Below are 12,881 nucleotides of genomic sequence, written 5' to 3'. Positions count from 1 at the left end.
GACCTCATTTTAATTGAACTAATTACATCTGCAACAACGCTATTTCCAAATAAGGTCACATTCTGAGGTCCTGGGGGAGAGGACTTCAATATATCTTTTTGGGGAACGTTCTGAGGTCCCGGGGGAGAGGACTTTAGTATATCTTTGTGGGGAACGTTCTGAGGTCCCGGGGGAAAGGACTTCAATATATCTCTTTGGGGAACACAATTCAACTCCTAAAACTTATCAAGACCATGGTGTTTATAGTGGGCCTACCCAAGGAATCCAAGATAACTCTTGATCTCAATAGCCTCTTTTTCTTTTTCTTTTTGGCCACTCTGTGTGGCGTGTGGAATCAGTTCCCCCACTAGGGATGGAACCCATCCCATGCCCTGCAGTGGAAGTGTGAAGTCTTAACCACTGGACCGCCAGGGAAGTCCCCCGATCTCAACAGCCTTAAATTAATCACAGCGAAACATTCCCTTTTGTTATGTAGAGTAATATTTTCACGGGTTCCGGGGATTCAGACGTGGACATCTTTGGGGGCCATTATTCTGCCGACCCCATCAGCCCTGTGTCTGAGTTCTGGGCTGGATAGCCAAAGGCTCCGTGGATGCCCCTCCCTTGGTGTTCAATGAGTTATTTTTTAGAATAAGTATGTACGGATCATTGTATGGGACATACTTACATTAAAAAAGGTATTCGATGTTTTTCTGAGATTTAAGTTTAACTGGGTGTCCTGTGTTTTCTGTGTTTCATGGAGTCCGAATTGTTAAAACTCCCCAGTTTGTCACATATTCTGTTGTTTACCAGCATTTCCCACCAGATGGAGCCGTGGTCATATTTATAATCACCTTAACTCATGTACTTGTGATAGGCAACCTCTAAGATGGTCTCCAACGATCCCGCCACCAGGCATTTACATCCTTCTGAGATTTATACCCCTTTGGGGGTAGGTCAGATGTAGTGGCTGGCTTCTAAGAAATACAATATGGCAAAAAAAAAAAAAAGGTATGTCGCTTCTGGGATTAGATCACAAAGCCTCTGGAGGATGGAAGCTCAAGAAAGTGAGAAAAAAGGAATCATCAGGAGGACCAGGGGTAGCTGTGATGCAGAAGAACAGTGAGAGACACTAGAAGCCAAAGGAAAGTGGCTGTGGAGAAGGAGGAGGGCGTTTATACATTGAACGATCCAACAGACATTTATCAAGTACCTAGAAACTGGAGTTCACAATTTTGTGGGTCAGGAAGTCAGAAAGGCCTTGGTTGGATGTTCATCTCGGCTGTGCGTGGCATCAGCTGAGGCAGCTGGGGCTGGAGGATACATTTTCAAGATGGCTTCTTCACTCACAGGCCTGGAGCTTCGATTCTCCTGGGCCTTCTCACTGCAGGATGCCCTTGGGGTAGTTGCAATTCTTACATGGCAGATCAGGGCTCCAAGAGGTCACAATGGAAGCTGCTTGTCCTCTAAAGGCTGGGTCCAGGACTGGCATAATGTCACTTCTGTCATATTTTGTTGGTCAAAGCAGTCAGGTGTTCTGGCCCAATCAGTCTAAGACCACCGGAAACAAACCTGTGGTATTATTTGTTAGGGCTGCCGTAACAGTACATATCGCAAACCGGGCGACTTGCGGTAGATACAGTCCTGCTGTTCTCTCACCGACCACCAGATAGCGCGCTGGATCCGATAGCAATACTTGCCATTAGCAGGAGAGTAGACGTTGTGATAAACGCTTTTGTTAATTTAGTTGGGATGAGACTTTCGATTTCTTTGTTAAAAAGCAAGTCTAGAAAAGACTTGGGCCTTTATTTCATAATGTTCGTGGAAGGATAGAAATAGTCTTTTCCTGATTTGATAGAGAAGACCTATGGTTATTTATTCTTTAAAAAATAGACTATTTAATCTTGTTAACACCATGGCAACAAATATCAAGGAAGACAGCCAATCAGAAAAGTAGGCTTCTTTGGGAGGTTATTTTTCTTTGGAAATTGCAACAGTTTCTAAGAGAATCTCCCAGACTCTTGTTCAAATTCTCTTTCCAAGGACAGGCTTAAATTGAACAGAGAACAGAGGAGGCTGGTAACAGGAAAATTCACTCAAGCCTCCTGGCTGTACAGGAAAACAATATGGATGTTTGGGGATTATTCTCAATCTGCCACTTTATGGAAACTGATTTTTATTTTATTTTTTAATTTTAATTTTTGTTTTTTGGCCACACCATGCGGCTTACGGGGATATTGGTTCCCCGACCAACGTCCTGGGCAGTGAAAGCACAGAGTCCTAACCACTGGACAGCCAGGGAGTCCCCTCGAAACTGATTCTTTAGAAAGACTTATGATAAGAGGTAGTAACCCTCCCACTGAAGCTGCAGGAGAGAAGGGACAGCTTCATCTCTCTCTCTTTGTTTTAATGTTTAACAATTATTTTTGTGGGCTTCCCTGGTGGCGCAGTGGTTAAGAAGCTGCCTGCCAGTGCAGGGGACACAGGTTTGAGCCCTGGTCCAGGAAGATCTCACATGCCATGGATCAACTAAGCCCATGCGCCACAACTACTGAAACCTGCATGCCTAGAGCCTGTGCTCTGCAACAAGAGAAGCCACTGCAATGAGAAGCCTGCACACCGCAATGAAGAGTAGCCCCCACTCACGGCAACTAGAGAGAGCCTGTGTGCAGCAATGAAGACCCAATACAGCCAAAAATAAATAAATAAATAAAATAAGTTTATTTAAAAAAACTTATAAAAATTATTTTTTCGGTGGGCGTGAGTGCACCTCAGTCGTTAATAATGTTGATTGGCTGATCTAACAATCACTTCCAGCCCCTTTCCTACATACTACTGTGATACTACAAAAGCTAAAAAAGCCAGCTCCCTTCTTTCCCAGACTCCCCTGCAGCTACTGGTATGCACTGAGCCAGTTCTGGCCAATGAGGGCTTTTGGGAAATATTTTCGCTGCTGGATAAAAGAGGAGAGGCATGAGAGGAAAGGACTCTCATCACCCCCACCTCCTTGCTTTTTGCTTTTTGTGTGAAAAGGTGATGCCTGGAGCTTGGCAGCCATTTTGTAACCATAAGGCAACAAGCTGGAAGGCAAAAGCTAATAAGTGGAGGAATAGAAACATTCTAGGTTCTTGATAACATACTTGACTGATTAAACCCAGAAGCCTCCTTCCTCCAAAATTTTAGTTAAAAAGCTAAGAAATATCCTTTTTGCTTATGTCTGCTGTCAGTTTGGTTATCTGTAACTTGTAGCCAAAACACCCCTTGCTGATCCATGCTCCTTTCCAGATTGCGCTAGAGCAGAGCTCCCAAACTCAGATATCCAGAGACCAGGTAGCTGATGTGAAAATGAAGCTGCTATAACTTTATTTTCCTTTTACTTACATAAACTTATAAAAGGAGAAAAAGCACACCAATCCGTTTCTTAACTCCAGGAGACCCTTCCCACTTTCTGGACAAGGTGAGTTAATTATAACAGGATTAGTGATGCTTTAATCAGGGAGTTAAATATTTCCAGCTGGAGTGATGCATTCTATTTCCTATTTTTTAGATGTGCAGTGAATGAAGTTTCTCACCACAGATATTTTTTTTAATTAATTAATTAATTTATTTTTGGTTGCTTTGGGTCTTTGTTGCTGTACGTGAGTGGGGGCTACTCTTCGTGGTGGTACGTGGGCTTCTCATTGCAGTGTGGATCATGGGCTCTAGGAGCGCAGGCTTCAATAGTTGTGGCATGTGGGCTCAGTAGTTGTGGCTCACGGGCTCTAGAGCACAGGCTCAGTAGTTGTGGCGCATGGACTTAGTTGCTCCGCGGCCTGTGGGGTCTTCCCAGACCAGGGCTCGAACCCATGTCCTTTGCATTGGCAGGCGGGTTCTTAACCAGTGCACCACCAGGGAAGCCCCTCTCACCACAAACATTTGAAACATGCTTTGTAGGAACTATGGCCTCAGGGTGAAGAGTTACATTCCAGAAGGTATCAACACAAAACCAGTAGGGTTAAAATGACCTCTTACAGGCAAGCTTCTCATTCATTCATACATACATTCATTCATTCAACGAACATTTATTTTCTCCTCTGTGCCACACACAGTGCAGGGCATTGGGGATTTAACAGTGAACAATCAGGCACTGGTCCCTGTTTGTAAGGATCTTACATTCTTGAAACTTAACCAGAACCTTCCCCCACCTGCCTGGAAAATATTTTTGTCAACAGTCTCTCCAGGCCAGAGTTTCCTATTGTTATGGGCTGAATTGTGTCATTCTCCAAATTCATATGTTGAAGTCCTAACCCCCAGCACCTTCGAATGTGACTGTATTTGGAGATAAAATGCTTAGAGAGGCAACTAAGTTAAATGAGCTTAAATTGGATTAAAAGGCCCTAATCCAATAGGACTGATGGTATAAGAAGAGGAAATTAGGACACAGACACACACACAGGGCAGAGCTTGTGAGGACACAGGGAGAAGACGACAGCCACCTGCAAGGCAAGGAGAGAGGCCTCAGAAGAAACCAACTCTGCTGACACCTTGATCTCAGACTCCTGGCCTTCAGAATTGTGAGAAAATTAATTTCTGTTGTTTAAGCCACCAGGCTGTCATGCTTTGTTATGGCAGCTCAAGAAAATACATACACCCATCAGCACCTTTGGAACTTGCAGCCAACAGCTTCAACCCTAGTCCTAATCAATGCAGAATGTAAGTCCTTGAGAATTATTTTTAAAAATTTCCAAGAATTCCCTGGCGGTCCAGTGATTAGGACTCTGTGATTCCACTGCAGGGGGCACGGGTTTGATTCCTGGTCAGGGAACTGAGATCCCACATGCTGCGTGCAGCCAGAAAAAAAAAAAAAAAAAAAAAGGATTAAAAAAATTCCACCAGAAGATGAGTGATTCGTCACCATGCATATATACCCAAGCTTCCTGTTGGAAAACAGGAAACTGTTCTATTAATCAGCCATACATTCCTCCTATACTCTTGGGAAGTCCTTCTTTGAACAGTCCCAAAAGGCTTCTGGGTTTGCTCACTTTCCTGGGGGCATAGAAAGCCCAAATTACAAATACGTAGTGTTTCCCTCAGCCATTAGATCTAAATCTTCTGCTACAAAGGATTTGTTTTGGGTGGGGTTCTCTACCCTCCATCAAATGGTATAGTGTAGTTTAGGGAACAAACTCTTAGTGCCTCAGCTGGGATTCTCAACTGCAGCGTCTACCCACAGCCTCTCCATGTGGCTCGGCCTTCCCAAAACTTGGCGGCTGGGTCTTCCGACAGAGTTTCCCGAGAGCAAATGTTCCGAAAGTCCGTATGCAGAAGCAGGCAGCCTCAATGTGACTACCACTTCATTCTAATAAACTCCACCTCCAGATGGGGAGAAGGATAAAGAATTTGCACTTACCTTTAATTCATCACATTACTCTAGTAATTTTACATGCATTAACACCATCAGTCCTCAAGCAATCGCACGATGTTGACATCATCATTAGGTCATGGTTACAGATGAGGTTCTGAGATGCAGAGTGGTCCCCGGCCTGGGCAGCCCTGCTGTTATGTCTTCTTCCAGCAGAAGGCGCTCCAAACCCACGCATCATCCCAGCCTCCGGCTCCTAACACCCTCATAGCCAAGGCTTAGGTTTATCTCGTGCCCTGGGCTGTACTAAATGCTTTTCACGAACGATCACAGCCCAACCTCACAAGAACACCCGAGGCTGAATTTTACAGATGAGGACGTTGAGGCTCAGGGCAGCGAGGGGCTCAGCTGAGGACAGTCTGATCCCCAAACCTGACAGACAAGTGCACAGCCTAGTGCAGGAGACAAGAGCTCAAAAGCCCCACGGGAAGAGGTTTTGCCTTTGCTGTGTGACGGTGGAGGGTTAGATTATTCTATCGTTCCATTCGTTCACCGATCCTCTAAGGAGGGTACACATTCCTGATTGTCGCCAAGTAGCTGGCGACTCCGAAGAATCAAGGCGGCTTGTGATTTGCCTTGGTCCAGTTGCGAGGGGATGTGCTGAGTGCCCGATACCAGCGGAAGCTCTGACAGACGCTGCAGGTTTGGCCATTGACCTGCCAGCATCAGAAGAAGACACCCAGATGAGGGCTGCCCCTTAGGCTTCTAGAATGGGGCGTATCCACAGCCCACTGCACAGATGTGTAACAACACGCCTGAGAAACAAACCTTTGCTGCCGCGAGCCGCTGAGATGTCGGGGTATTTGTTACAGCGACACCTACAGTCACAGCTGTGACTCATAAGCAGTGAGTCAATCAGAAGCAGCCCCACACGCCCCCGCCACCCCCCGCGTGTCTCCAGCAGGTCATAGGTAACCTGTGCTAACGCAGTACAAGTCAGCACGGGATGCCTCGATTTTATAAACCAGAGTGGATTCGGAGCTGTTTCTATAGCAACCACACTCTGCCCCGCTTTCATTGTCACGTGATTTCTGGAGGGGGCAGGAAGAGGCAGAGTGCATCCAGAGAGCTGGGAATTACTGAGCTTAATGGAACAGGCTTTGGAGCCCAGAAGGTTTGGGTTCAAAGAGCCCAGCTCTGACACGCACCCTTTGTGTGATGATGCAGAAGGCTCTAAACTTCTCTGGGCCTCATTAAAATGGAAATCATAGTAACTCCATTATAGGGGTGCTGCGCAGAGTCCATGCGATCAGGCACTTGTATAGCACATACAAGTGCTATACAAGTGGGAAGCACTTGTATAGCACATTCCATGGTATGTGAATCGATTAGGAATAGTTTTCTTGGTGACAGTCAGCCCAAACTTGCCAGCCAAAGGGGTGAGGTATCTTAGAAGAGGATCCTTAGCTCTCAGTAGAGGTATCCCTAGCCAATGCCACATGGAGAAGAGATGAATGTGTGCAAAATATTTGTTGATTTAAGGCATGAAGTTTTGGGGTAGTTTGTTATATAGCAATAGATAACCAGAACATGTATGAAATACTGTTTACTGCCTATCCACAAAGCTATCCCTGCCCCTCTTTCTTCCTAACAAAAACTGGATTTTATTCAGGCGTCAGACAGAGCTTCCTTGACCTTAATCAACTCCACCCTTTGTCAGGGGGGTAGCCATGTGATCACGTACTGGTCAAAGTGATATAAAAAAGGAGGTCTGCTGGGGGCTTCTGGGAAAAGGCTTTCCTACCCTTAAGGAGGAGAAATTTCCTGCTTTCTGCATTCCCCTACTTCCTGTCTTTGAACATGGTGTATGAATATGATGTCTGGAGCTGCTGCAGCCATTTTGTGACTATGAGGAGAAGCCAGGGAAATTGCACACTCTGAAATTCACATTGTTGAGCTGCTAAATCAAACCCAGCACCTCCCACTGCTTGACTTCTTGCTATGTTTAAATCACTACTAAATGAGTATTCTTTAACTTGTCCCTGAAAATGTTCCTAATGAGGCACTGGGCTTCCTTTTTGCCCTGTAATGAATCTCTGCTGTAATTTCACTATCTGTCTCAATGTGCCCTAGATCTAGACAGGACGGAAGCTGTGAATTCCTATGGAACCAGAAGGTGCTGTTAAGAAATGAAGGAATCTGCCCTTGAGCCCATTACATACCTTTTACCTCTTAGTCCCAAGCAAATCCTTATAGGCATGAGCACGTGCTGTGATGGAGAATGGAGAAAATCCCAGGAACTGCCAACCATTTCTCCCCCTGTGCAAATGCAGCTTTAATTTGTATGGTTTGGCAGAAAATGAGCCAAGAAATGATAAAGATCTCTGTGGTGATCTTACAATATGACCACAAATTCTTTGATGCTCTTCCCTTCAAGAGGTGGAGCTTAATTCTTCTTAGTCCAGCATCGTCTCATCCTACTTGCTCAGGATGAGATGATGCTGGGCTAAGGACCAGGCGGGGGCCCAGGCACTGAAGAAGCAAAGGACACTGGGTGTAAAACAGAGACAGGGTGTTTCCAGGGTGTTCTGGCCACACATCAGCCATGACACGTGGGCATCTGTTACCCAGCCTTAGACGCTCCCCTCCCCCACTGCACGGAGCACCCAGAGACCAGGTCAGGTGCTTAACTCAGTTGACTGCAGGGTCCCAGGTGACACAGGGAGAAGTCACACGTGGGGCCTCGCCACCCCACACATTGCCGGAGGCTGCTCAGCCCAGGGCCAGGCCCCCAAGGTCCCTCAGCCTCCTGGGGAGGAAGGGGCTTCGTCCCCAGCCCCAGGTCCACCCTGGCCTGTTCCAGGGTCAACTCCTGTCTGTCCCCGGGGAGGTCCCTGCTGCCCAGAGGGGGCCACTTCCGACCACGACCGGGGAAGCAGCTCCTGAGTCAGCTTCTGCCCCTGGGTGTCCTGAGGTGGGGCTCGGACCGTCCAGCTGGGCTGCGGGGACACACACACCCCCCCCAGGCCCCTGTGCCTCCCTCGAGATGTGCAGGGCTCCCTCCCGGCACGGGAACTTGGACTCAGATACACAAATAGCCCCAGGACAAGGGGACCTGGAGGGGCAGTGGTGCAGATGGCGGTTCAGGGAAAACATTGCGATGGGCAGAGGGGGCTGGTGCCCGTGTCACCACACGGACGCGGACATAACCCGGAAGCGTCTTCACTTGGACAGCACGTGCTGACCCCTGACAGCGCCAGGCCAGGCTACTTGGGGGGACTCTAAGGCCAGTCTGTGGCTCCTTTCTGGGGGCATTTCCTCCCCTCTAAAGACAGGTCCTGGGGCAGCTCCGACACTGGCCCAGACCAGCCTCAGCCCTTCACAGGTCCCCCCTCAGAGTTCCCTCTGGCCTTTGATTTACTCAGACAGCGAACTGGGGAACCCTATCACCTTAAGTCAGGGGCTACCAGACCAGTGCTGAGGGGACAGTCAGCCCACGGGAGGTGGGGGCAGCTCGTGGGACGTGCAGGGGGAGGCACAGGCCCATGGGAGGAGCACCGCCTGGTACTGCAGAGAAAAGCCAACACTCTGTATGGGAATTGTCCCAAATTGAAAATGTTGCAAATAGGACGTCCCTGGTGGCGCAGTGGTTAAGAATCCCCCTGCTGATGCAGGGGACACAGGTTCGTGCCCTGGTCCGGGAAGATCCCACAGGCCACAGAGCAACTAAGCCCGCGCACCACAACTACTGAAGCCCACACGCCTAGAGCCCGTGCTCCACAACAAGAGAAGCCACCGCAGCGAGAAGCCTGAAAACTGCAACAGAGTAGCCCCATTCGCCGCAACTAGAGAAAGCCCGCGCGCAGCAGCGAAGACTCAACACAGCCAAAAATAAATAAATAAATATTTTTTAAAAAAGAAAATGTTTCAAATAATACCCATTTTTTGAAAACACCGTGCAGGTTGAGTGACAGATTCGGTGTCTGGGCACCAGCAGATGGCTTTGGCCTTGAGGAGCTGGTGCATTTGTACCAGCTACACTTCAGATGGCCAGGGCAGGTGTGGGTCCTCTCTCTCTTCCTTCCCCTCCTTCCTTGGTCCTGGTCACCAGAGCCCCGCCCCTCCCTTTCCCTCCCCCACCTCTTTTACCCTCCCCCAGGAGCAACCCCTCTGCCTCTCAGGCTTCTCTTCCTGGAATCATCTCCTCCCCCAGCAGGGAGGTTCAGCCTTCCTGACTGAAGGCTCAGCTACATCCTGACACCCCCGCGCGGCTGGGTGGCCAAGCCTCCATCACAGAGCCCGGCCCCCATCAGATTGGGGTGGAGGACAGGGGCACGGAGACGCTGGCCAGAAGCATGAGTCTGGAAGGGATCGGGGCTCTACGAACAGCCAGAAAGAACTCACTGGCACTGCTGGCCTCGCCCGGTGCCCGGTGTCCACGTACACGCTCACCCCTGTGCTAACGCGGGAGACCCAAAGACAATCCCGCTGGGGGGGCCTGAGACCCCGTCCCATCACCTAGGGCTGCTGCCTCCGCGGGCGCCCGTTACACTCTTCCTTCTTCCCTTGGGCTTGCTCTCGCCACCTGCAACGGAGGGACTGAGAGGACAGGGGAGCGAGCGGTGGGCGGGCGCGCACTTTAGTGCTCAGTGCCCACGGTTCAGCGGTTGCCGCCTCCGCGGCGGGGAGGGCCGAGGGGCGGACTGGGGCCCCACCGGCAGCTGCAGCCTCGCCGTGGCCTTAGCGGCACTTGGGGGGCAGCCTCTTGCCCCGACCAGCCTTCTTCCCACGCGTGGACTTGGAGCCGGCGGGCGGCCGAGCCCTGGGCTGGCCGCCCTTGGCCTGCGCCCCAGCGCCCGCGCGCCCCTTCCTGCTATTGCTTCCTGCCGCCTCGTCCTGGGCTTCCGTCTCGGGAGAGATGCCCAGCCCGCCGGGGCCGCCGCCTCCGCTTCGGGTTTTGCGGGTCCCCGACGGGGCGGGAGCCGCTGCCCAAGCCCGCCCGACCCAGGGCCCTAAAGGCTGGGCGGGCCCGCTTGGCCCGGGGCTTCGTGGACGCTTGGTCCTCGGGCTCAGACTCCTCCCCCTCCACGTCCTCCGACTCCCTGTTCCCGCGGGCCGCCCGCAGCGCCAAAACCTCCCCGAGGTTGCCTTTGGCGCATCTGAACCTCCCGCTCTGCCAGGCCTTTTCCTTTTCTTCCTATCACCTCAGCCACGTCCTGGCATCCAGGAGCACCGCTAGCTCCAGGAGACCGCCCTCATCTTCCTCGTCCTCGCCCCAGCCCCCCGGCGGGCCACCGGGAGCCTTCTTCCCTTTGCAGGTGGTCCGAGGCTCAGCCGCGGTGGAGATGCACCCCAGCAAGTGAGCGCCGTCTTTGGCCTTCCTCAGGACCACGGCGTCCACCTGGCGGCCTGCCTCCTCCACCTTCACTCGGGTTCCGGAAGTGTCCTTGGCCGTGACGGACAAGACCTCGAGCAGGGCAGCTTTTTTGTCTTTCTTCTCGCTCCAGCCCAGCGACTCGATCACAGAAGCGACTTTCAACGTCTCCCTGCAGGTTTTGATGTCTGATGAAATCCTGTAGGCCACGATGTCTAGAACTCGGGGTTCTCCATGCCCTTCTGGGTCACCTGGTTGCCTCATTCCTCAGACTCACCTCCTGAAGCACTGCCCTTGAGCGCCTCATCAGGTGTGTCCCTCGTGGCCGCGAGAGCCACCGTGTTGCAGATGCCGCTCCTGGCTTCTGTGATCAGCTCAAGCTGATCACCTCGAGGGGCTCTTTCTCTGTCACTTTCTTCTTGGCTTTGTCCAAAACGGTCACCAGGGCCAAGAACTCCATGGAGACTGACTGCCTCATCCACGTCTCTCTGCACGGCTTCCTCGCAGCCGTTTGGAGTGTTGCGTAGAGCGCGCTGGCATTGCCACTTATCCCCGCCCAAGTCCTCCTCTTCCACCTCTGCGATCTCGAGGCCCAGGCTCTGATGGAAGAATCCTTCAGCTTCTCTTTTGCGGAGGTAAATGGCGGTCCTCCTCGGCCCCTCTTTTCGTCTCTGGCTCTATTTCTGAGACCCCACCCCCACCCGCACTGCCCTTGCTAGCCCTGCTGGCTGCACCAGGAACGGGGCCTGGGTCTCTGAACTGGCAGATGAGTCCCCGGGGGCCCTGGCCACTGCGGCCCGTGGGAGCCTTCCATGCAGCAGCTGCTGCCTCAGGACAGTTTCTTCCGCCTCAGGACTCTCGTGTCCTTGCACAGAACCCTCCAGACGCCGTCCTTGCCCGGGATCCCCCTGGGGGTGGCACCGTGATTAACGTCCGCCACAAACTCCATGAAGGCGGCCTTGGCCTTCTCCTCCCTCACGTCCCTCGTGTTCCTCAACCTGAACGTGCCCTGGCGCGGGAAGGCTGGCTGCAGGACGGCTTCGATGGCTGCCTTTTCCAGGTCCTCCGGGATGCTGGTGACCAGCAGGGCCCCGTGCACGTCCACAGCCAGCCCCCTGCATGAGTATGGGCCTCCTGGGTGACGGATCACTACTCTCCCTCCCACTCCAGCCAAGTGTGACACACACCCCCTCCCGCTTCGTCCTGCCAGTTTTTCGCATCTACATCAGAGTGGGCAGCAGGCTTTGGCTCCCGGGCACTGGCAGCTCTCCTTCCCCCACGGGCTACTGCCGGTTCCATGACAACCGCTTTTAGGCTGTTGCCAGGGTCTGAGCATTTGTTTTGAGGAACCCAATGAAAATGAGAATATTCGCCTTGTAGTTTCACTGGGCAGGCCTCACACAGAAAACTCAGTCCCGCTCACTCACGGATCAAGTCTCAGGAGGTCCAGGCCTTAATGGGGTGTGATCAGCCCTCACTCGGGGTTACTCCGGGTCTGGAGTGAGTTTGATGCTAGGGCCAGGAGGCGGGGTCTGGACTGAAGCTGAGGCTGGGGATGGGAGCGCAAGTGGCAGGTCTGTGTCCCGGTGGGGCTAAGGGCCCCGAGGTGGCTGTGTGAGATGGAGGCTGAGCCCGAGCAGTGGGCCAGGCCTGGTTCAGGGGCACGACTGCTGTCCGGGTTTCACAACCCTCCGGGCAGCCACAGCTACCAGGACCGCGGTGGGACCTTCTCTGTAGATCAGAGCAGGTGGGGTGCTCAGAGGGCAAGGCCTGCTCGTGGGATGGGCCTGCGGCCACTGCAAATCATATCATAGTGACCCCCAGGGGGCCACTTGAATGATATCTCAGTAATTACCGCATTAACACCCCAAGCGCTACCTCCAGAACTGCCCCTTCAAGCCTTAGGGCCTGTCCCTCCCCCCTCCTCCCCTCCCCTCCCCTCCCTCTCCCTTCCCCTCCCCTCCCCTCCCCTCCCCCTCCCTTCCCCTCCCCTCCCCTCCCCCTCCCTTCCCCTCCCCTCCCCTCCCCTCCCTTCCCCTCCCCTCCCCTCCCCCTCCCTTCCCCTCCCCTCCCCTCCCCCTCCCTTCCCCTCCCCTCCCCCTCCCTCTCCCCTCCCCTCCCCCTCCTTTCCCCTCCCCTCCCCCTCACTTGGGACCTGGACACACTGTGGTGGTGACCCAGGCCCCA

The 12,881-nt window shown here is 52.3% G+C and overlaps 1 pseudogene across 1 annotated transcript; it reads right to left on the bottom strand.

The window, feature by feature from the left end:
• Nucleotides 1-10,060: 10,060 nt before the first annotated feature.
• Nucleotides 10,061-10,958, bottom strand: LOC309976342 (paraneoplastic antigen-like protein 8B; annotated as a pseudogene). Its single transcript has one exon. The product of its transcript is annotated as a paraneoplastic antigen-like protein 8B (transcript).
• Between the last annotated feature and the right edge of the window lie 1,923 nt (nucleotides 10,959-12,881).

Source organism: Leucopleurus acutus (genome assembly GCF_964270905.1).
Source record: "Leucopleurus acutus genome assembly, chromosome: 20".
Taxonomy (NCBI): Eukaryota; Metazoa; Chordata; class Mammalia; order Artiodactyla; family Delphinidae; genus Leucopleurus; species Leucopleurus acutus.
The sequence above is the reverse complement of the archived record's forward strand: the minus strand, read 5'-3'. Positions and strand labels throughout refer to the sequence as shown.